The sequence below is a fragment of the Rhinolophus hipposideros genome, assembly GCF_964194185.1.
Source record: "Rhinolophus hipposideros genome assembly, chromosome: 22".
In the NCBI taxonomy this organism is placed as follows: domain Eukaryota; kingdom Metazoa; phylum Chordata; class Mammalia; order Chiroptera; family Rhinolophidae; genus Rhinolophus; species Rhinolophus hipposideros.
The window spans coordinates 12,969,420-12,994,194 of NC_138068.1; the positions used below are offsets into that span (position 1 = coordinate 12,969,420).

Below are 24,775 nucleotides of genomic sequence, written 5' to 3' on the forward strand. Positions count from 1 at the left end.
CATCCACTCATTCAGTGTTTACTGACCATCTTCCCACTGGAGACTCAAAAGACACTTACAATCTGATAAGAGAAAAAGCACTGAACACATATATGAATCTATCATCACAGATTATGCTAAGTGCGATGGAAGAAGAGCACAGGGTTCTCTGTATGTGGATGGTTCAGTTAAAGGTCGTATGCTCAGGGAAGGCCTCCCTGAGGAGGTGACCCTGGGCTGAGATCTACAGAAAAGCCACACAGATGGCGATCCCGGCAGAGCCAACAACGTGGGTCTACAGTGATCCAATATCTCCGATCTCAGCTCGAGCCTTCCAGCATGCGCAAGAGTGACACTCTTTCCTGCGTCCTCATCTTCAGGAGGTTTTGGTGCCTTCCTGGCGTCTGTCTGTACACCTGTAAGGTATTTCACTGACCCTGACTGCCCAGCCTGGGAGGGAGGAGCCTGGATTCAGCTTCCCAGAGTCTCCCTTGGTGCCCAGAGTCAGAGGTTATACTCCAACAGGTGCTTGCTCTGGGCACTGTCAGGTTCCCCCACAGGAAGTCACTTTCCCCCTTGTTTTTTTAGGTTCCCCCAGCTTTGTCAACTTCAGAGACCCTGGGTTCTGCCAAAAGCTACACAGTCTGTTCCAAGTCTGCAACTATTAGTCCTCTGCGCTCAGGCAGATTCCATTACAGCTCCAAATTGTTTTCCAAATATATCAGAAAGGTCATTTCCTGTTTTTTTTTCTTTTTTAAAAAAATCAAATACTTGAAGACACCATACAAAAAAGCAAGCAGACCATTTTGCAGAAAGCACAGAGTAGGATTTGGTCCCCAGAGAGAGGCCTCCTCGGGGGCGGGGCGAACACTTCCTCTATGGCTGCTCTGAGGGAAGAAAGGGCTGCGCAACGCTGATGGAAATACCGGTGCCTATGGAGCTGGCATTCCTCAAATTGGAAGGGAAGCGGCTTCTCTCTGTGATGGGCAGCCAGAACCAGAGAGGCACTGAGGCGAGCGGAAAAGTTAGGGCCCCAAACTGCCCACATTCCGAAAACCTGGGAAAGGGCAGGGCGGCCAGTTCTAGCCACGTGTGGCCTGCTGGGGACTGGTACCACACTTTGTCTAGTGCTTTCGGGGCGCACCCAGCTCAGAGTCACCAGAGAGGAGCCCGTCTCCTGCCAGGGCAGTTCCTGCTATCCATTCAGAGAGCAGTCCCCGGTGAGACTTCATTTACAGGCAGTCAGGCCAGACCATGCGGCCGGGTACAAGCTGTGGAGGACAGGCTGTGGGAGGTCTCACGGTGAGGAAGAAAAGGCAGGGTGCTGGATTTGGGAAGGTGCTCAGTTACTTCCAGATTGCCAATCCTCATAGACACCATTCTGTCCTCCAGGGGCTTCCAGACACCACACCCTCTGGGCCCCCACACAGGCCCTCCTCCATTAGGGACCAGGAGCAGGCCTGGGTCCTCTTATCTTTATTTTCACTCCCTGGGGGCTTTTACCCCTTTCGCTGAATAGTATGTGCTCATGATTCCCAAACAGCCCCATGCGTGTCTTAAGGGCTCTACACTTGTGAATCTAACTGCTTCATTAGCATGTTCCTTCGTCATCTCACCAGCATCTCAAATGTCACTTGTTAAGTCACAAGCCTGCACCCTCCAGCCCTCCCCAGCTCTGTGAGGGCACCACCTATCCAGACTGCGCAAGTCGGAAACCTGGAGCCATCCTGGACTCCTCCCTCTTCCTCACCACTCACATGTAATACGTCACCAGGTCCTGTCATTTCTACTTGCAAAGCAGAGCCTGAATTGGCCCACCCCGCCCCTCCCCGTGCACTACCTGCTCTCCATCCATCATTTCTCACCTGCACCCCTGGTGGAGCCTGCTCACTGCATCCCTCTTCCCCCCACCCCTTTGCCCTTCGTGCAAGGTCTGTTTTCTACACAAGCAGCCAGGGTGATGTTCTCAAATCCGGCATTGGGTCATGCAATTCCCGTGCTTCGTTCAACCTTTCATGCTGTTCCATTCCATATCTGGCAAAATCCAAACTCTCTACACCAGCCCCTGAAGTGCTGCATGGATCTGGCCCTGCCTGTGTGACCTTTTGTCTCATTTCCACTCTCTTCTTGGCCCATTTTGTGTCGACTACACTGGCTTCTCTTCAATTACTCAAACCAGCTAAGCTCTTCCTGAACAGGCCACGAGACGTTCCCTCTGCCTGGAACATCTCTGTCAATCTGCTTTTTACAGGGCCTCACAAGTGGACCCCTGGCCCTGCCTTTTCACATTTTCCTGCTCTAGGACCCTGACCCGGGGGACCCTGCAGGGTGCGAAGTCTCCAGAATCCCTCTGCCCACCACTACTGCATGTCGCGCGGGTCTGGCTGAGCTGCCTGGAGTCTCGTGTGGTGCGGCAGACACAGCAAGGGCCCTGGGCTCACCTCAGCTTCTGCCCCCACAGCTGAGTGACTCACCTGACTACATTCTTCTTCTATGAAATGGTGGTGTAACAACTACCTTGAAAGGTGCTTGTGGAGACTAATCAGAGCCAGCATTCATGGAGTCCTTACTGCATGACAGACTGTGCTAGGTATCTTTACAGACATTATTTCATTTCCTTTCAAAGCAACTCTATGAAGTCGAAAGCATTGTTATTCCTGTTCTATGGAAGAGGAAGCTGAGACACGGAGAACTTAAGTAGCTTGTCCAAGGTCATGTACCCACTGAGTGCGGAGCAGGGACGAGTCTGTACTATTAGGTTAGGAGGCATGGACATGGATGAGCATAATGCCTGGCACACAGAAGGGTCTGTTAAAAACTGTACACTCCTTTTTCTCCCCTTCTTTCTCTTCTTTCCCCAACCTTATAATAAGGCGTTTCTGAAGGAAGAGCAAGAAAGCAGTGAAGTCCCAAGTAAACATTCGACAATGCTGACGAGAACATATCCAGATGGATTGTACCCAAGCTTAAGGAAAATTCTGTTTAGAATGTTCAGCTAGTGGCGAAAAACTTCAGAATCTTTTCAGTCATGTTGGGTTGATCTCTGAATTCTACCACCAAATTCAATTTTTTGTTATCTAACTTCACAGCAACAGTAAAAATAATTATTTTGGGTACAAATTTTGTAACTCTCACCACCCCAGCAGCTCCATTTCACCCTGTGATGGGCGGTGTTAGTACTTCACGCAGGGCTGGGGCTGGGGACAGGAATACAAATGCTTCAACCCAAGAAAGTCTGTGCTTCTGTGGAGGTCTTTGGAAAGAGGCAGAGGGGTCGAGCTGAAGAACTGCTTGGAGACCATGCTGCCCCCCCCCCGGGCCTCCCGCTGTTTACACATTATCTAAACTTTGTGAGAGATCAGCTAGAAAGTGAGGCTCCCAGAGACGGGCAGTCCACTCACAGTGTGGAGGGAGGGGCAGGAAGGGAAAGTGAGGTCACTTCCAAGCAGGCCAGCCAAAGTCCAGGGACTGGACTCCAGCTTTGCTGATGCCAGGCTGGGCACCGCTGGGCAAAGTCCCTCCCCTCAAACCTCGGGGGCCTCAAGTGTGGAATGAAGGGGTAAACTGGGCATCTATGGGGTGGTTCTGAAACACATCTGCAAATTCTCTGACATTCCTCCTATATCAAGAGGTGGAGTCTAATTTGCATCCTCTTGAATGAGCTGGCCTTAGTGACTTGCTTCTAACTAAGAGAATGCCACAGAAATGACGCTGTGTGACTTCCAAGATAAGGTGACACAGCTTGCACCTGGCTCTCTCTGGCTCTCTCGGGACACTTATCTTCTGAGCTTTGAGCTGCATCTAGGAAATCTGAGGCTGCCAGGGAGACCAAACCAGCCCCATGAAGTGCCCGCATGGAGAGTCCTGACAGCACAGAGACAGACGCAGCTCGCAGCCCTGAGCGGCACCTAATAACTGCAGTTGCATGAGATCCAAGCCAGAATGGTCCAGCCACGCTGTTCCCAAATTCCTGCCCCCAGAAACCATGAGAGATAACCAATGACTGCTGTTGTTTTAAACCGCTGCGTATTGGGGGTGATGTGTGATGCAGGAATGGATGACCAGATTGATCTCTAATGGTACTGCTAGCTCTGGGGTCCCTCTCCAGTGCCTCTAGAATTCTGTAAAAAACATGCCCAAACTCCACTGTGGAGAATGAAAAGATATGATCTCTATAATATTCATTCATTCATTCATTCATTCATTCATTCATTCATTCAACAAAATTTAACTGATTGCTCCGTATGTATTAGGCTTGGGACTAGATGCTACGGATATGAAAACAGGAAATCACCATTGTGTCCACTGAGGAAAGTTCACGGTACAGTTAGTCCCAACCCCTTGGTTCAGTATGGCAGCCCTCCACCCCCCACCTCCAGGCACTGAGTCTTCCTGCCAGCGCCCAGCCCAAGTGTCCTGTGTAATTCCTGGCGGCCCCGGACCCAGACCCCTCAGACTGGGCATCCTCTTCCCTGGCCCAGCAGAAGAGATGAGAGCTCCTCGTTTCGCTACCTGCAGCACCTAGACTTCTCCCACCTAATGATCACTGTACTTGTCGTTCATCGACAGTCAGCAAATGCGTATCGCAGTCTCCCATGAGCCCTGCGTGCCACAGGTGCCGCAGACATGTTTGTTCAGTGTCTGCCTTCCCAACTGGTTCCAAGAGGGTAGGTTCTCTGACCTTCTTCTGTGTCACTGTATCCCCAGCACCGTTCATGACACACAGAAGATGTTCAATAAATATACACATGGGAATGAATTCATGAGCAGACAGAATTAGCACGTAAGAACATCCACACTCTCAAGCCAGTGACTGAAATCACCATCTGAGTGCTGGCTCCCGACCAAATGAGCAACAATAGTAACAAAATAAAAATGGCTACTGGTTATGGGGTGGATATGCTATGCCTCAGACTTGGGAACACGCCTTTTCCATATGACATCTTACTGATGCTTTGCAGTAGCCCAGCATCGTAGATCCCTCGTATAGATGGCTAGGACGTCCTGGAGCCTGGTCACACCCAGGACTAGCTGGTTCCCAGGCCCGAGGGCTCAAAGGTGACACCTCTCTTTGACTCAGGAAAGCAGAGGATGTGGGAGCCCTAGAAAAAGGTGAGCTTAAAGGGGCTGAAGTGGCAAGAGGGGACTGGCTGGGAGAAGACGGGTTCTCCTTTGTCCTCGTTCACACCTGTCATCTGCCTCGCTAGGTAGGGTTCAGTTCTAGCAGTGAGAATGACAGCATCTTCCCTCAGTCCTTCACTTATCCATTCAGCACGTACTACGTACGGACTCCTTCCAGCAATGACACTAAAGGTACTTCTGGAGATGCTGTATTATTGAACCCTCACTAAAGGGGCCCTGGGCTCAGAAAGGGGGTGTGAGTCACCCAAGGCCCTCCAACCAGTGAGTGACTTGCATCGGCGTTTCCTCATTCCTGACTCAGTGCACATTCCTTGGGATGGTGCATTCTGGTGACGGCTTTGTCCAGATGTGGAGGATACTGCATTTGTCTCGTCCCATCACAGAAATGTCCTTTTCCCCACCTCCCTGCCTCTCTGGCTTCTCTCAGCTCAAACGGCCACCCCACCCGGGCCAAGGAAGGCCACATACTGTACCAATGGGGGTGGTGGGCTTTCCGAGTGATTTACTAAGCACCTACTACAGTGCATAGACCTACTAAGTGTTTTCTAAAAGAACAAATGCATGAGTCAGGAGAGACACACAGTGCATCTGCTGACATGAAACAGCTCGAGAGCGTGTGTCGTCGTGCATCTTCCAAGCACCCAAAGGACCCCATGCACACTGCCTCCTGGTTCTCTGAGAATAAAGGGCACCCACCTGAGTGCCCTTCGCACTGACAATGACAGCAAGGCAGAGAGAGAAACCAAGCCAGGGGCTCAGATGACAGAAAAAGGATCCCGTGCTGATCTACCACGAGGTCTGATGCCAGTGGAGAAATGCGTCCCCATGAAACCGTCATCGTTTTACAGCCACTCACTGAGAAGAAGGTATTTGACAGGTGACGCTGACAAGTGGAAATGAGAAAAACCTGTCTCTTGCCTAGGTCAACCCCATATAGGGCTTGGAGCTTCTGAGCCAATGGAACCATTTATAAAAGACACCGAGTCAGATTTCATTCATCTAATTGTTCCTCAGGGAATGACCGACTCTAGATCACTACGATTCCCATACTGTTCCTCTTTTAAGTCTCAAAATTTTATCTGGAGACAGAAAGTAGATTAGTGGTTGCCTAGAACAGAGGAGGGTTGGGGGATGGAAGGGTGATGAGTAAAGGGTGGGTGTGGGGTTTCTCTTGGGGTTAATGATAGTGTTCCAAAATTGATTTATGATGATGGATTCACAACTCTGAGGATATACTGAAGGCCACTGAATTGTACACTTGAAATGGGCCAATTGTATGGTATGTGAATTGTATCTGAATCAAGCTGTTTACAAAAAGCCCCTCTGAATTATAATGGACAGACATTCTTCTCATGTCATTGCATCAGCCATTCACTTTTTCTTCATTTAAGGTCACTGCTGTGAGCATTGTTTTTCTTATCTGCTACCATCACACAATGTTCTCAGTATTATAATATATAGGGCTGTTTGCCCTACACTAGGCAGCCCCACATTTTATTTTCCTCTAAAAATGCCTTTTACTTTCACCTTAAAGCTTGGTGGTTAAGCTCGTGTGCGTGTGTCCTATGTCACGTACAGAAGTCAATGCGCTCCCTTATTGGCTGTGTGACCTCTGGAGAATTACTAGTTCTCTCTGTGCCTCAGTTTCTCCATATGTAAAATAACAGAAGCAACCTCACTGGAGGGTTGTGAGGATGAAGGAAGATAATATGTAGAGAGCGGTCAACGCTGTCCTCGGCAGTGGTGACCCACATGAAATTTTAGCCATCAACACCGTTCTTGATGATGCCAGTGAAGTTGCCTGGGGCAACCCTTCTGAGCTGGGGGCCCCACACCAGAAAACCCACAGCGTGCGTTCAGTACTCCCGGTGTTCAGGAAGACGAAACAGTGCGGGGGAGGAGGGGATTTCATTATCGGGCTTTGGTTAGATCCCATGGGATGGCTCTGAGCTTCAGTGACATTAGGTACTTTGTCCCAACACACCCCAGGCCTGAACAGAAAAACCAAGAGGCCTGGTGAGGTCTCCTGTGATCCTGGTATCTGAACCCCAGGGGACACAGTTACCCAAAACACTTTAGGCTCTCTCCAAACCAATGGTTCTTCAAACTCAGAGGTCACAGACACATTTGAGAATCTCGGGAAAGCTATGGACACTTGGCCCAGAGAAGCGTGTGTGTGAGTGTGTATGTATGTCTACACACAAAACTGTATCCAGGGCTACCAGGGGCTCCTGGATCCCAGAAGTCAGCCAAGGAGCCCTGGCCTAAAAACCTCCAGACTTCATATAATCCCAGCATCTCAAGGTTCCTGGCTCTGGGCCCTGATGCTCCCACAGCCACTAGAACAGAAGGCCCTTTGGGGGCTTGCCCTCCTTCATGGGCCTTGGTCAGATAAACAGCCCTGGGAGCTGACAGCTGCATCCTAGTTAACTGCAAACATCTGCATCCAGGGTATTCCCAGGGGCACTGAGTCAGAACAGGACACAAGCCTGGTGGTTGGGAAGCTGCTGTAGGGCAAAGCCCAGAAGCCTAGCTGATAAGCAGCCGGGGAGTTCCAACCCCAAGGCAGCGGCCCATCAGACGAGCCTCTTGCTCTGCCGACAGAGAAGACGTACTTAGGAGAGGTGCTGGAGGCAGGCTGGGCCATGAGAGGGCATTCAGAAGAGCTGGAAATCCCCCAAACTCCCAGGACAGAGAAGTACAGGCTGAAGGAGACAGCGTTGAAAAGGGGTAGGCGGGTTGGGGGGTAGGGTACGTGGGTGAAGCAAGGATCAGAGGCTGTTAGAAATTATTAACTGACACCAGAAACATGTAGATACCATAAAAATATGAACACTGACCTAAGGTGGCCATATTTCCAGGCTACTCATGATCTATAAACTCAATTTTCTTCCAATTGGAAGTAACTTGCAGCATTTCCCCTCATCAGACCACTGGGCAGCTCTTGTTTCTTTGGGCTGGGTTGGTTTTCTTTTGCTCCCCTATTACAGTATAAAATTACCATAATGTGTCCCAGTCTTTGCCAAAGTAGCTTTACAACAAATAAAAGGTGGACAGGAAGGTAGCATCGCACCCAAATTTGCTAATATCTCCTGTGTGTGATTCAATCTGCTTAAGTAGACGGCCGAAGAAACCCATTCTCTTGTAAGCCACCAGAGATAAACTGTCTTCCTGATGCTATGAAGAAACTATCTGTACATGGAATCATTTCTGTGGAGTTGCAGAGTGATATCATATAACTTCCGGAAAGCGCCACCTTGCCTTTCCTTCATGGAGCCAAAATGCCTCTCTAATTTCAGCTGGAACCTCTATCTTTTCTTTCTTCAAACAGAAATAAAGGTGTTTAAGCAAACACTTGTGACACTGTCATAGAGTGATGTGAACAATATAACTACCCACCTGGTTTAATTTCTTTTTCCTGCTCGCATCTCTTCAGATTTTCCACTGTTGATTAAGCAGTGTGGAAATTCTAAGGAACCAGAAGGAAAAAAAATTTAGAGCCATTTATACTCCAGGGTTGTAAACTGAAGCAATCTTTTGGGAAGACAAGTTAACGGTATCTGTGAACATATTAAACGGCCACATCCTTTGGGTCAAAAATCTAGGCCTTTATACTATAGATAGGTTCACATGAGTAAAAGGATGTTCAGTAAAACATAGTGTATAATAGCGAAACAAAAGGGGAAATAAATGTCTCTTAATAGGGAAAGAGTTAAATTACGGTGTATCAATATAATGAGAAACTATACAGCCATTACAAAGAATGAAGATTTCCTTCTACTGATACCGAAAGATGTACATATTCTATTGTTAAAAACCAGTATAAGACTGTATATATTATCGCTTTTTAATAAAAATATGAACATGATTGTTTATGCTTAGAAAAAAAGTACAGCATTTATGTGCATACACTTTTTTTTTTTTTTAATCTACATAGAAAAAGGTGAACAGCAAACTCTAAAGAATGGCTCCCCTGAGACTCAGAAACTGGGGGGAGAGGGATGAAAGACTTTCACTTCTTACATTAACTATTTCTGTTTTGGTTGAAAACTTTTAAAGAGGCATGCATACCTTTTATAATCATTATATATGCTGTCTCTCTAAAATTCTAAAATATAAAGAATGAGGGCAAAAGACATTTCCAGACAAAGGCTGAGCGAGTTTACCATTCAGAGACTCCAGGAACATTCTCTAACAGAAAGAAACTGAACACAGAAAATAAGTGAGATTTTAGAATCAACAGTAAGCAAATAAATTTGTAAGTATGTTGGTAAATTTAAAGAGGCACTGATTGAGTAAAATAAAGCTAATGAGGAGATAAAAACAAATTGGACAATATTTGACAGTATTACACATTTTGCAATAATAACATTGAGGATGGAAAGAGAGCACAGTTAAAACTTTTTAAGGTTCTTGATAATTCAGCACAAATATGGAAATATGTTTAGACAAAACATCCATGATGCATATTGAAATTTTAAAGGTAAAAACAACAAAATATAGAAATAGAATGCATATGTTTCAAACCAGTTAGCATGCTCCTGGGTAGAAAAGGTTAATTATCCAAAAATGTCTTCCCAAATTACGAGGTAATTTTAATTAAATTTCAATAAGAATACTAACAGTTTTCTTGGAGGAGGAATGGATAAAATTACTTTAAAGTTCATAAATATCCATGAATAATAAATATCCAAGAAAATTAGCCAAAAAATAGTAAAGAAAATTATAAAAAATATTTAGGGGATTTGTCTTATGAGATAATAAAAATTTACTGTAAAGACATTATAATAAAAATATATAATATTAACATAAGAACAGACAAAAAAGTCTGTGAATAGCAAGTCTAGAATAGCAAGTCCAGAAATAGATACAGTAAAGGAACTTATTTATAACAAGGATGGGATTTCAATGCAAAATAGTAAAGATGGCTTATTTAATAAATGGTACTGGCATATCTTCAACAAAGCTTTACTACTACCCTTCACTATGTACAAACATAAATTCCAAAAGAATTGAAGGTTCAGGATTAGACTAAAACCATAAAAGTACTAGAAGAACATCTAGGAAAATATATAACTTTGAGGTGGAGAAATTATTCTTGAACAAGGTGAGTAATCCAAACACTATGCAGAGAAAAATAAAAAAAAAATAGACATTTTACAATAAAAAATTTAATGATTTCTATAGATTTCATTAAAAAAATAAACAGATAATGGATTAGGAAATACATGGAACACATGCGGAATCCTTGATATGTAAATATATAAACAGCTCCTACAACTTAAGACAAAGGCAAACCACTCATAAGAAAAATGGATGAAGGAAACTCACAGAAGAGGAAAATGAAATGGCCAATTAATATGAAACAATGTTCAATTTCATAGCAGTAAGAACTATAGACTAGCTATGAAACACCATTTCCTCCCATCAGCTTGGTCACAAAATAAAACAATAGAGATGGAGGGAGGGCGGTGGAGAGGGAATCTTTACCAATATCAAATATTGGTTAAGATTTAGGGAAATGGAAGTACTCATATATTGCTGGGAAGAATGGAAATGGAGAGAAGACGGAGGAGAGAGATTATAACTTTTTTAATACATCTTCTGATTGTTTAATTAGTTACAAGAACTCTTTGTGAAGTAGAATTTACAAATTTACCTACTTTGTAAAGTAGGTTTTACCTGTTAAAATGTTAAATACATAGACCCTCGACCCAGCAATACTGTTTTTGAAAACGTAACCTATGAAAATAAAAGGACCAGTAGAGGATACGTATATGAAGATATTTAATGCAACAATATTTGCAGTAGAAAATAAAAAATAAAAAACAGGTAATACCTTGAGTATTTGTCAAAGGGGGAATGTGTGAATATACTGTGGTACCTTGAAATCTATAGCCCTGAAGCTAATTAAAGGAGTGAATTAGATTTATACCTACCTGTGATGTATTGTTTAGTGGGAAAAATAAATTGCAAAATAATAAAGTATGATCCCAGTCTGACAAAAATAACCATGGACATACACAAACTCTGTCTCTATTTAAACAGCAGCTTTGAGAAAGGTATGGAAGGATACACCCCAAACTGATAATGCAGGTTATACTCAGAAGGATGGAAATGGAGAGAAGAGGGAGAAGAGAGATTATAACTTTTTTTATACATCTTCTGATTGTTTAATTAGTTACAATGAGCACATGTATTATTTTAGGGGAAAATAATGAAGAAAATAAAAACCAACAATAACAAAGAAACACGAAAGCAGAGAAATAACACTGGTAAACTATGTTACACACTACCCATTTATCATTACATAGGATAGTTAACTACACTTATTGTCACTTTCTTTTTTGGTTAAAATAGAACAAATTTAAAAAAAAACCTTCATGGAGGGAAAAAAAGGTACATTTCCTAAGCATTTATGCTTTTTATTTAAAAAGGGAAATAAAACGTTCACTTGCCAAAAAAGGATTTTTCCCTTTAAAATCCAAAAGAAAGCCTAAGGTTTTGGCTTGAAACTGCCCTGTGTAGGTGGTATGTGGGCTGTTTCTGTGCTGTTGACTGTTTTCGTGGCTTGGTGCCCTTGATTGCTTTCCTCCCCTAAACTCAATTAAATACACTCCTGGGGGTGTACTGTCTGCTGGGAACCAAAGCCTCACAAACCGCAGCACCTCTGCTCGACAAGCAGATGCTTTGGCTTCTATATCAAATGGGTTCTGGAATCTAGAGAAGTGGAATGGATTGTTTTGCAGACCATTTTTGATGGAAGGGGGAAGGACAGGAAATGGTTTAGCCCAGTGGGTGAAATAAAAGAGGAATAGAATTACAAACAAACTCTTACAAGAAGAGCTACCTAAGCTGAATCTGCCATTCCAGTTATCTGGAAGTATATACTCTGCCTTCCACTCTGCTTTTAACTTTTTGTTATTTTATTTCAATGATAATAAATATTTCTTTGAAATAATGATACCTCACATTTCTACAGCACTACACATTTTAATGAAGAACAATAAATATCTCATTTGACCTTCACAATGACCCTTGGATCAGATAAGTATCATTCTCATTTACAGATGAAAACGTTGATAACAGAGCTACAATACAAACAAACTTAGCTCTCCAAACCCCAAGTCCAGTAGGGAGTTCAGGTTTGAAATCACAGAAAGTAAGGGGAACCACAAGCAAGCCAATGGATAAAAACAGGCTCTTAGGAGGAAAAGATTCTTCCTGCCCCTCAGGAAAAAATTCTAGACTAGGAGTAATACTCTATGCCACCTCAGACAGAACCCTTGCAAATACGCTGGATCACTGCTGCTGAATAAGGGAAGGAAAATCCCCTGCCCACCCCTGGTGATGTAGGTGATTGATGTTGGATCTGCTGGCAGTTTCTGAGTTGGGCTTGGGATCCTGTCTCGTGAAGCCGAAGAATGGAAACACGGACCAGGGATAGGCAAAAAGTTTTAAAAACAGGATAGTTTATTAGAGGCAGAAGAGGTTGCAGCTCCGGAGCGGAAAGGGGTCCCGAATGGGGGTGCCCCATGACTGAGGCAAAAGCTCATACTTTTATACCTTCCCTCGCCTGTTTGGGGAAGGGGAGCTGTTTGGAGAAGTGAACTTGTTTGAAGAAGGGAACTGGCACCTTCTAATGAAATTCATCTACCAGGTTTGTTCTGCTTGCCCATCCTAAAGGAATTAGCAAAGTAACCTACTTTTATCTATCAGATCTGCTCCGTTTGTCAGGCCAAAGGAATTTTATGATTAACCTCAAGGCCTTGTTACATTATGTCCTGGAGCGAAGGAGTGATTTCAAAACCTGAAGTTTTAGGATATGGCTGTCTTTGTTTATTCCACCAGGGACCTCCTGGTCTACCTAGGGACATGCTAACTCTCCTGTATCAACTGACAGCTGCAACCTCTTCTCCTGCCTCTAATAAACTATCCTGTTTTCAAAACTTTTTGCCTCTCCCTGGTCCGCGTTTCCACTCTTCGGCTTCACGAGACACGATCCCAGCCCACACTCAGAAACTGCCGGCAGATCCAACATCACCTCCATCACTAGTTCTCTTAGCCTTCTCCTAACCTTAACCTTTACCCATTTCTCTCTTCCCTTTCCCTCTATGCTTTATCCACACTGGCCTCTTTCAGTTTCTCCAACATTCCACATGCTTTCCTGCCATGGGCCCTTTTACATGTGTACCTCTCTCTACCTGGATTATTCTTTCCCACTCCACGCACCCCTTTCCCCCTAGCTGCCCTCCGCAGGTCTTAACATAACTGACTCCTCCTCGTCTTGGCTTAAATACCATCTCTTCAAGCTAGCTGCCTGACAGCACTCTCTTCCTCATCCGTCACTCACCCTGTTTATTTCGTAACACCGCCACTTGTCCTCATAAGCTTCATGGGAGGAAGGGCCAGGCCTGTTTTATGACACACTGCCCACCAACCTGCCCAGGGCCTGGCAGGTATTAGGTGCTGAATAAATACTGGCTGAATACATGAGAACGTATTGGAGTGAACTGAAGGCTCATCTCAAATGCTGTTGTCCCTCCACTTTCTCAGCCACAGCACTCACTGTCCTTCTCCCGGGGCACATAACACGTTAAGAGCTATCGGAGTCTTGTTTTCCTATCAGACTACTAGCCACGCGTAAGTCTGACTTACCTTGGTATTGCCCAGAGCACCCTGCATAACGCCTAACACATAAAGAGTTCTCAAGGTGGATGAACTCATGTATATGTACAGAAAAGTACAAAGGAAGGCTGCAGACTCTAACCAACCACGGAGAGTGGTTTCTCTTACCCAGGGGGCTGCAGCCCAGAACAGAGCACCTCTGAGATATGCAAACAGACTCTGCCCGGGAGAAATTAAAATTAGAACTAACCTTGAAATGCAGTTGGTAGTGTGTGGGTGAGAGGATGGGGGTAAGGGCGACAAGCATGCTAATGGGAGCTTATACGGGCAGAAACTTTCTGGTGCCACCTGACGATGTGTATCAGAGACCTAACCAAGTTCGTGCACTGTGACGTAGCCACACCTTATTAAAACATCAGTGATGTGAAATCAGTGGGTGATAATTTATTTAAGTGTTTTTCTGTACTTGTCTTGTTTTCTTTCCATGAAAGTGTTAACTTTGCAATAAGAAAACAAAACACCCACAGTAAATGCCATAAAAACAAACCAAAAGAAAATCCAGTGGTGGTTTTAAACTACAAAAGCACCCACTCTTGCTTCTTAAACTTGGGATTGCAGATTCTGGATCCTCTAAGACAGGGACGCTGTGTTTTGAGAAGACGACTTCTTTGTCTGAAGCCACGTGGGACAGGAAGGTGCCGGGGAATGAATGGTTCAGCAGGGGAGTTCTCCTTTCTCTCTACTGTGAAAGCTGACAGAGCTCAGAGTCGGGAAATGGAGGAAAAGCTTGGGAGTAATCGATCCATGTCAAGGTCAGGACCTCTGACACTATATGCTGAGCTGCTGTAACGATTCATTCACCTGCCTGTCTTTCCCAATGCACTGAGAACTCCACCAGGCCACAGGCTGTCTCTTCATCAGCCTGTTTCTCTAGCCTCGTGCTTAGTATTATTTGGTCCCCAGTACAGTTTATTGAATGTCAGAGGCCACACCTACAAAATTCTACACATAATGACTGACCTAGGTCCCTGGGGCATAATAAGAACTCATTGCTACCAAGTACTTCACTTCTTTAGTGCCCTAAAGGTCCATTATTCAGTTCAGAAAAGCCAAGTTGAAGACAGTAATTTCTCGGAAGATTAGAGAGACTCCTTTTAAACAAAGTTAGGAAACGCTGGCTTCCTCCAGTAAGAGTGGATGCATTTTAATCCGCAGTTTGGAATCACTCAGCATTGCCGCTGACTGCTACTTCCCAAGAAACCACCCTCTGAAGGAGCAGTACGCACTCCAAAGTTTTTGTAAGGCATTTGTGAGGCTTCCAGAAGCTGGTGAGCTCAGCCTTGAGTCATGACTAACGACTCGTTTCCAAGAACTTTAGATTTTCCACGTCTGTCTCCCCTTAGGAATTACTTCTGGCCCCTGGTGAAAACACTCAGCAGAATTAATTGGGCAGCTCGGCTTCTTGTCACATTCAGAAAGTAACACCTGCCACCAGCTTCTGCCTGAAGTGGCTGGGCCAGGATGGCACCCACTTCTGCTTTTGACCTCAGCGCCTGACTGGGTGACAGGAAGTAGCACGGAGTTTCGGCTTGAAGAGCCAACATAAGGGCGCCAGGGCCTGTCACTGCTTAAGTCAGAGATGACTTCAGGTTCCTCATACAAGTGCTGTCCTGTGACTGAGGGGGCAGCCCCATGTGTACACTGGCTAAACTTCTCTCTCTGGAAATCACAAAGCAGCTAGTCCCAAGCTCATATGTGTGGACCAACTAAGTGCACTGCGAGCTTTCTCCCACTTCATCCTCGTGGTACCCCTTAGAGGTAGGTATAATTGTGACCGCCCCCCCACTTTACAGAGCAGAAGCGGGCTCTGTGAGGGGAGGTCACCTGTCCAAGATGTCTCAGTGAGGAAGTGGTGAGGGCAGAGCTCTTACTGCTACCCTCGCCAGCTTCTCATTGACCCATAAGTTGCCTGACGTGGCAGGAACTGTGGGCACCAACCAGCCCAGAGGTGGAAAAGGCAAACGCCCACGGGGGCCAAGGGACAAGCAGGAGACCAGAGAGAGCAACAGACTGGGCAAGGGAGTGGTGCCGATGGTAATAAACGGGGGAACACACCTGCCTAAAGGCATCCAAATTCAAATAAAAATAAAAACCCAAACCACTCTGACTTTTGACTCCCGTTCGTGCTTCCTCGTTGTATAGATGGAGAAACTGAGATTCGGGAAGGTGATACGGAAAAGGCAGTACAAGTGGTGGAAAGTTCAAGGGCTTTGGGGAAAACCAATCACTCCATCGCTCTGTGCCTTTTTACTGTCAGATGGAGATAATCTCTGCCTCCCATCATTGCTGTGAAGATGAAAAGAATGGACATACGCAAGACGCCCAGCCCTCTGCATGACATGGATTTCAGGAAAAAACAACAGTCAAGCAAGAGGGTGAGGACATCGTTTCTGTCACAACCTACCTCCTCTCCCAGGAGGCCCTAACCTCACTGCCGGGGCAGGTGGGCCATGTGAGGGCAAGCACCCTGGTACAGGTAACAGTGCTAACTCTGAAGCACACAACAGGAAGTGAAAGCCACCCTCACCTGCTTCCTGAAGGCCTGCATTGAGGGGTATGAGGCATTCTACCCCATTTCCACCGCTCCCACCCCAAGCACCAGGTACTGACTTCCGGAATATTACCTCTTCACCACCACCCGAGGAAGAGAGATGACTTTGTAAATTCTCCAGAGTGTTGAGATTCTGGGCGGCTGGGGGGAGGCGAGGCAGAGGCCTTCCCACTGCCCAGGCCCATGGGGAGTGGCATGGCAGCAACAGCCCCCCTTCAAAGGGCTGAGCTGCTGGGGAAGGCCACAGCTCCAGATATGCTTTGAGAATCCACCTGGTGACCAAGACCTTAGCTCAAGCAAACGGTTTTTAAATGCTACCTCTTCCTGACAGTCAGGGTCTCTGATGACCTTAAAGACAAAGATCCCTTAGATTGCCAAGACCTGGAACCTTGGAGACTCAGAATTCAAGACGTGACAACTTCTTTTGCTTTTCTTTGTACTTTGGCTCACACCATACTTTCCCAGACACAGAGGAGGCCATGTCTAGGTGAAATGGAGGGGTGAGGGAAGCAAACAAAGAGGTTGCCCCCACCTTTTCTCCTTGTCTCTTGTCAAGCTAGGAACGAGGACGGCGGGCTTTAGGTTAAAACTCACTATGCTGTGTCTCCTTCGTACCTACGGGCCAGGCTGTCTACCAGGCAATGGGGTACAGGGACGGATGAGACCGCCTCACAAGAGAGAGTGTATACGGTCCAGCAGAGACACAGTGACCGGAAGAAATGCCAGTAATTCCGTAAGCGCAGTTCAGGTAAACACTGGGTGGGAGTTCAGGCTAATATGGAAACATACAGCGGAGTAAGGGAATGGTAGATCCACCCTGTGTTATGTCAAAGGAGGAGCTCAACGTACAGCCTGGAGCTTCGGAGCCACTCAGTAATGTTAACTCGTTTCCCTCCTCCCTCCCCATTGTGTGTGCATACATGTGCACACACACACGTGTGCACACACACACACGCACACATGCATCATCACACTGAGACTTCTTTCTTTGGGAGCACCAAACCTGACGAAACCATAAAAATTCACAAGTAACTCAAAGCTGCCTGTTCCATGTCCTCTTTTAATTCTCCTGGAGGCACCGTTTCCAGGTGCTCAGGATACTGAAAGCCAAGGGCACTTTGCTTCTCTAGCCCTAACCGTTTTCCTCCAAAGGGAAAGAAATACTGATAGTTCATTTCACGCTGAATTTGGAAGTAGAGTGATTCTCTGGTTTCCGCTGCCCCCTCATTTACGTACAAATGAGGAAACTGAAGCTCAGAGAGTGTGAAAGACTTGCCAAGGGTCAAAGGGTTCCCTTGGGTGGCCCTTCTAATGTACGGTGGCTCTCGGTGTTTTAAAGCTGAAGTCTTTCTCCTGTAACTGTGATTCTTGAACTATTTTTACCTGCCAGCTGGGGAGGTAGGTGACACTAGATGCAGAGCAGCAGCAAGCCCTGTCTTTGAAGCCACCTGAGAATGACACCCCCCCACACACGCACAGGGTGGGGCTGGAACAGGGTTCCTTCCCTCCCTGTGCAGAGTGTGGCTGGGTAGGTTTAAAATCCTGAAAACACCCCCGACAAATAAAATGTCCATGGGCTTATGTGTTCTGTTTATTTTCTAGGCATAAACAACAAATTTTTTTTTAAAAGAAAGCTATAAAAAGATCACAAAGCCAAAGTTAAAGAGTCCCAACACTTCCGTTCTTCTTGGAGTTCTCCCCGCAGCTCGGCAGCACTGGGGCGTCTGTGATAACTTCATGAAATCTAATCACGCCTGTATCTTACACTGAAAATACCAATCTTACCTCTGACTGAGGGTAAACTTCCACTATAGGAGGGGAAGACTAGGGAATTTTCACTTTGAGAGACATTTCTCTCTAAAATGTTTTAAATGTTTGGTGTCACCTTATACTCAAAAACTAAAAAATAAAAGATTTACAAACACCGATTTCTAAGGGAGGATTTCTGTCTTCACCTATATTTGGCACAAGGAGCTGCTTTTCAAGCTCTAGATACTCTGCCAAGGTTCTTTGGGTAAAAAAGTAAAACAGCATTTGCAATGGAGCCCCTCTGTGAGACTTGAGGCTCAGACCCCAGCCCTAGACAGTTTCAGACAAAGCCATAATTTTCAGAGCAATAATGTATCATAATATAAAAATAGATACTTTGTAACCAACAGGCTGGAAAGCGGACTCTCCAGAGAGCTGCCTCTAAGCTCTGCTACTCCCCCGAGGTGGGAGAATGAAGTTCTACTTACCAGAGGCAGAGTTTCTTCCAAGTCCAGTGGTCCTCAGTTAGAAGCGAAGGTCGAATTTAAACAACCAGGATTCAGAACACCTCTCTTTTGAGGGTAAGTCAGATTCGCAGCCCGGGCAGGATTCCCTCTTGTCCCTCTCTCTCCCTCTCTCTGTGTCTTCTAAATGAAATGCACTTTGAGGTTTTAGTGGGTGTTTCCCACGTCTCCGGCCACGTAAGTCCCCATTTGTTGTAACCAAATGCTCAGCCTGATGATGTCACCCACTCAGCTGCCTTGCTCAGCTTCCACCTTTCGGTCCATAGGAGAGATCCATTTCCTTTGGACAATGAGCCAGGGGGCTGTAACTGCATCCCGGGCAGTCACATTTACCCAACATCCTTCCTTCAATTTTCAACACGGCAGCCTGACTGACAAAAGGCTTCCGATGCCCTCACTGGGCATTACACCAATGTAAATCCCTTTATCTCTTGGATAATGTCGACCCACCGTGGAGTTTGCTTTGCTGTGTTTTAATTCACTTCTTTGGTGTATAATATCCTAGCCTGGGGTGTAGATCTGCTCCCCCACCCCACCCCCGTCTCTTTCTTCCTGTTCAGTTTTCCAAGCTGTTTAATTTCTCCATAAAGTTTCCTAAATGCATGCTGGCACAGTGCCTGCGTGAGCTTGTCCTTAGGAGAGAGACTTAGGAGAGATGACACGTGCTCACATGAAAGGCCTGGGGAACTGGGTTCCAATCACGTACGTACCTAACTGACTGAATGGCCTTAAGCAAGTCACCTGTCCCCCTGGACCTCAGTTTCCCCATCAATAAAATGATGGCTTTAATGTCTTCCACTTCTGCAATTCAGTGACTGAGGAGCTTGACAAATGCAACATAAGGAATTTTACTACCAGCTTGAGGGAGGGAAGGACCCAGGAGGGGTCAGAAGCCACTGCTCTAGAGGTTAGGCTCTTCCTAGCTCTTCCACCCCCCTCCATGGTGGAGCTGAACTGTTTCTCTGGGAGAAAACCAAAAGAATTCACTAAACAAGTCCGGAGGGACATTGCAAAAGGCAGCATAAGCTGCTAGATAAGATAAAGAAGCAAGAGAACTTAACTGGCCTTAGGGACTACCATGGAACAGCTGTAGTAACAAGAGATAAGAGCGCTTGATGGGGAAGACAGAGAGAACCTCCCTACCTTTGTGAAAAGCAATGTGACACGTATAGTGATGATGGCATCGATTTGGGAGCCAGAGATGTGGATCTGAGTCCTGCGTGACTTAATTTCTCTAAACTGCAGTTTGTTTAAAGAACTGTAAAATGGGACACTAAGGCCTCCATTTTAGGACTGTGAGAATTAAATCACACACATACTCTTATTGAAAGCATTTGGCACATACTGTCGATCGATGGTACCTCTCATTGTTGTATATAATCTCATGTGATTCTCATTTTAGGAGAATTGGGTACTTAAAGGCCTCGTTATTAATCTCCTTTTCCTGAATAGGAAAATGAAACACAGAGAAGTTAAGTGACATGCCCAAGGTCATACAGCTCAGGAGGAAAGGGCCAGATTTGGACAATGAGTCTTATAACTCCTACTTAGGCCAGCACACATGCCAATGCTACTTCTCAAGGTGGTTACTTCACCAAGCCTGGCCCTTCTTTCTAAATGGGACCATCTCCACTTAGAAAAATGAGCTCAGCTTAGTAAGACAAGTGGGGGAGGGGTGGGAGGGAGAGTTTTCCAGGATTCAGCCAGGCCAGGGATGGGGAGAGACAGTCAATCTGCCACCGAAAGGACACACTTGTGGCCACTAGGTAAGAGGTGGTGCTTACTTGTTTAACTGCCAAAATACTACGTGGCCTGAAGCAAATCTGAGCTTCAATCTCCTCTCCCCCAAAGAGGAAGACCTGATGTGTCTTAAAGTTACTTGGATGGGAAGCTGGGGTTGGAGATTTATTGGGAAAGAAGCAGCTATTTACAGGCAGGGGTAAGGCCGTGGTAGCCTGCGACTTAACCAGAATTTTGATTAGTTCTCACAAACTTTGATGCTCATCAAAAAAGGGCCAACCTAGGGGCGGCTGGTTAGCTCAGTTGGTTAGAGCACAGTGCTGGTAGCACCAAGGTTGCCGGTTCGATCCCCACATGGGCCACTGTGAGCTGTGCCCTCCTTAAAAAAAAAAAGAAAGAGTGAGAAGAAAGGGCCAACCCAACAGGCTATACAATAGGAAGGAGTCTGCCAATCAGAAGGCTTTCCCAGAAGATGGTGTGGGACTGCAGTGGAATAAAAAGAACACCAGCCTGGTAAGTCATGGAGAGCAGCCATTAACGGCTCAGAGAGCTGGGTTTCCTTCCTGGTTTTGGCTGTGTCTGATTTTGGGCATGCTCATTTATTTGTGCCTCTACTTCCCAATGCAAAACGAGAATAACAGCATTTATCCTACAAAGTTCTTATGTGGATGAGTGCCTGGCACATACTATATGGTGCAAACACCTGCACAAATAAGCTGTCACATCGGAATGCTAAAAGACGTTCTTTTCTAATTCTGACTCAGTTTGACCATCCTCGGCCCTGAGAATGACATGACAATGAATGAATAAGGTCAAGAATGTCGGGAAGCCAGAAACAAAGGCCCGGTAATTCTCTAGTCTGTCAGGATGAGTAAGGAACAAAAGCCTGCCTGGGCTGGGGGCTGTCCATGTGTTCTCAGCAGTAACACTCAGTGTGGAGGGACTGGGGGCCCGGGCCATTGTTGGGCTGTGCCTTTCTTTACTCCAGAAGCCCAGTGTCCTCCGGAAATGAAGCTGGCTCTTGACAGGTTGATTGACTGACATCACAGCGCTTTGACTCATGTTTTGTTACTTAAACGAAAATAATAGGAAGGAGCCCATTCATAAAAACAAAGATACAGTCTTCTTCTACAACATGTACTTTGTAACACTTGCAGTGCAGACTGAATAGCTGTGTCTCTGTGACAGAATCCACGAAGCGAGGGCAGTGCCGACACCAGCACACTCACTCTGTCTCCTGACAATGGCAGATATCCTTTGTGAACTGGGGCTATGCTTTGTGCGGAGCACTCTGTAAATACCATTTGATGTCATCCTCACAATAATCAGGTGCAGGAGGTATTATGAATATTTTCATCTTACAAATGTGGAAACTGATGTGTGCAGAGACTGACCAATCTACAAAGGTTCACTGGAGTAAGTGACAGGGCCTGTGTTCCAAGCCATGATTGTCTGGGGCCAGGCCTGTATTTTTAAGTCCCTGACTCACTTGCCTCTTAAAAAGAGTTTCCCTGTGGGAAACTTGGTGGTTCACAGCCAGCACTATCAGCTCCATTTGAGTAGAAAGGAAATTTTGGCTGCTTCAGACAGCAGAGCTGGCCTGGAAGGCTCAGGCAGCCCCTCTGCCACTCAGCTGCCCTAATTCCCATCCTCTCACCCCCAGTCTGGAAGGGGTGTCTCCCCCTCTGAATTTCCTTAGTACTTTATCTATTTCTCTTTTAAGAAACTTACCCTTTTCTCTTTTGAGGCATATTTATTTCTGGGCAGGTTTTATTCCTCTGCTAGCATTTGAACTTCTTAAGGAAAAGATCCATGTCTAATTTATGACCATTTTGTGCATATGATGAGACACTTGTTAAAATAAAATAAAAATCCATAACAACAAAACCAAAAATTTTTATTGAATGTTTACCATATGCCTGATCATATTCTAACATAATCATAATCACTTATTTTATATATATATTTTTTCTTACATATATATATATATATATATATATATATATATATATATATATATGTAAAATAGAAGAGCAGGAAAAAAAGGGAGGAAAACCATCCATCATCCTATCATCCAGAAATGAAATGACCAGTTAACCTCGTGGGGTACAGACACAGAAAGAATCACACCTACACTCAAAACTATGTTTTGAAATCAACACTTAAGTCATTTGGGGAGGGAGGAGTTAGCCATACAAAAGGTGACAAAGAAATGTTCAATTTTTTGTTTGTTTGTTTGTTTGTTTGGCAGTACACCTGGCTGCTTTTCTGCAGGGTTCGATGCACTGAGCTCCACTTCCTGGCCCCCTCAGACTACTGCTCATGTGCCTGGTCGAGCTGGCACTAAGCCTGACTGCTGTTAGTGAGCATCTAGAAAACGGACAGGGGTTTGCAGGGTACCACACTGCCTGTCCCTGCCTTTTTCAGCCTTCTAAAGACCTGCTTCCCACCAGCTAGAGACATAGGTTTCAGATTCGGGCAGTTACAGGAAAAACGAATCTTCACTATTGCGTTAATTTTAACCAATCTTAGCCTCATTGATGTTTACAGCTGAAAAGCGCATGTTGTCACCTCACTTTCCAGGTGAGGAATGCCAGGTCCAGAGGAGGCAGGAGATTCCCGAGTGCACAGCCTGGTGCTCTAACAGCAGGAAAACCTGCAGGTGCCAGGCTCTCCTCCCTTGCCACTGCACTTTGAAATCCTACTCAGCCATCAGATCTCAGATTCAATGTCACTTCCTTAGGGAGGCCTTCCCTCTGAGACAGGTTAGCTCCCCCTGCTGCCTGGGTCCTATGGGCACCCTCATTTTCTCCTCTTAGAACCTTTAACATACCTTATTGTAAGGACATGTTACGTGAGTTCCCTGCCAGACTGTAAGCTCCATGAGGTCAACATGTCTCCCTTGTTCACAGGTACAGAAGAGGAAACTCAAGAAATATTTTCTACACACTCACACACACACACACACACACCCTTGGGCAGTCTAGGCTTGAGGTTAAGCAATAGCCTGCTTGAAGAAAAGTATCATGGCGTCTAAACTGCAAACCAGGCTTTCCCTCTTGCATCATTAGCTCCCCGCTCCATTCCTGTCTTACACAGAAGGCCAGGAAGCTCTGCAGAACCCCAGGCAAAGACAGGAGAGCTCCTTAAGTAAATTGAGAGATATGCCGGGGCCCTCCAGGACTTGTAGTAAGAGATCAGGCACCCCTATTCTGACCTTTAAAGAGCTGTCCTCTCACTGCTGCTCAGGTGCCCTAAAGCAAAGCACACCCATTCAATGACATACCAATAGCTTCCCTGCAGGGACCAGGCCTATGGGGCAAACAGAAAACCAATTCCAGAAGACAATAAGGCCTATCTCTTAAAAGGAATCTCTTAACATTAGTTACAAATGACACGCCACCCCCCAACCCCCGAAAAAAAAATATCACAGGTCATTTGAGGAAAACCAACGGCATGACAAAGTCTAAAATAAAGAGAAAATGGACCCTCTAATGAAGAAGGAAATTTGGACAAATGAGAAGCTTTAAAAAAAAAATTCTTATGTCTTCAGGGAGATTCTGAAGATACTGGGTCCATAAAACATAAGATAAACTGACAAAACTGGGCTCTTGGAAATTAACAATGTGAATAGTGAAATTAACAATCGAGTAGAAGGACTTGAAAATAAGAGAAGGAAATCTTTCAAAATACAAGGGATTCACGGGATTTAAAAAGGATGTTGATATAGAACAACAATCCAGGAAGTCCAACATCAGACTCAGTAGAATTTCAGAAAAAGAATAGGAAAGGGAGAAAAAGAATAGAAAAGGGGAGAAATCATGTGGAATATTTCTCAGAGCTGAAAGAACACTGCATCTTCAAACGGAAAAGTTTAAAACATGCTGAGAAGGATGAAAAGAGGCCATACCTAGATACAGTCTCCTAACGTTTCAGAATTCAAAAGGAAAGAAAAATCCTACCAGTTTCTAGAGAGACAAAAACTGAGTGTTTCAAAAGAAAAGAATCACTTAGCAACAATACTGGGGGCCTGAAGACAATGGAGCCATGCTTTCCAAGGGTAAAGTTCTAAAGGAAAATGATTTGGAAAGCCTAGAATTTCCACTCAGCTATAGCCAATAAAGATATTTGTGGACATGCAAGGACTTAACCCCTTTCCCCCAAAATAAGATCTCGCTGGACAATCAGCTCTAATGCATCCTTTGGAGCAAAAATTAATATAAGACCCGGTCTTATATTATTATTATATATTATATTATACCCCATCTTATATTAAAATAAGACCAGGTCTTACATAAGACCTGGTATTATATTACATATTATATGATATAATATGATATGATATTATTATATTATATTAAAGATCCAGTCTTATAGCAAAATAAGATGAGGTCTAATATTA

At 45.1% G+C, this 24,775-nt stretch overlaps 1 protein-coding gene across 8 annotated transcripts in view; it reads right to left on the reverse strand.

Moving 5' to 3' along the window:
- Nucleotides 1-24,775, reverse strand: part of PKIG (cAMP-dependent protein kinase inhibitor gamma) — a 79,353-nt gene that overhangs the window by 10,484 nt on the left and 44,094 nt on the right. For 6 of the 8 annotated variants that reach the window (XM_081033577.1, XM_081033575.1, XM_081033571.1 and 3 more), the window contains exon 2: nt 8,521-8,590. The exons of 1 other annotated variant lie outside the window; for it this stretch is intronic. The gene's annotated coding sequence lies outside the window, so the exon portion shown is untranslated. Of the gene's footprint in view, nt 1-8,520; nt 8,591-18,597; nt 19,147-24,775 lie in introns of those variants that run through there. One more of the 8 variants, XM_081033572.1, reaches the window with a different exon arrangement.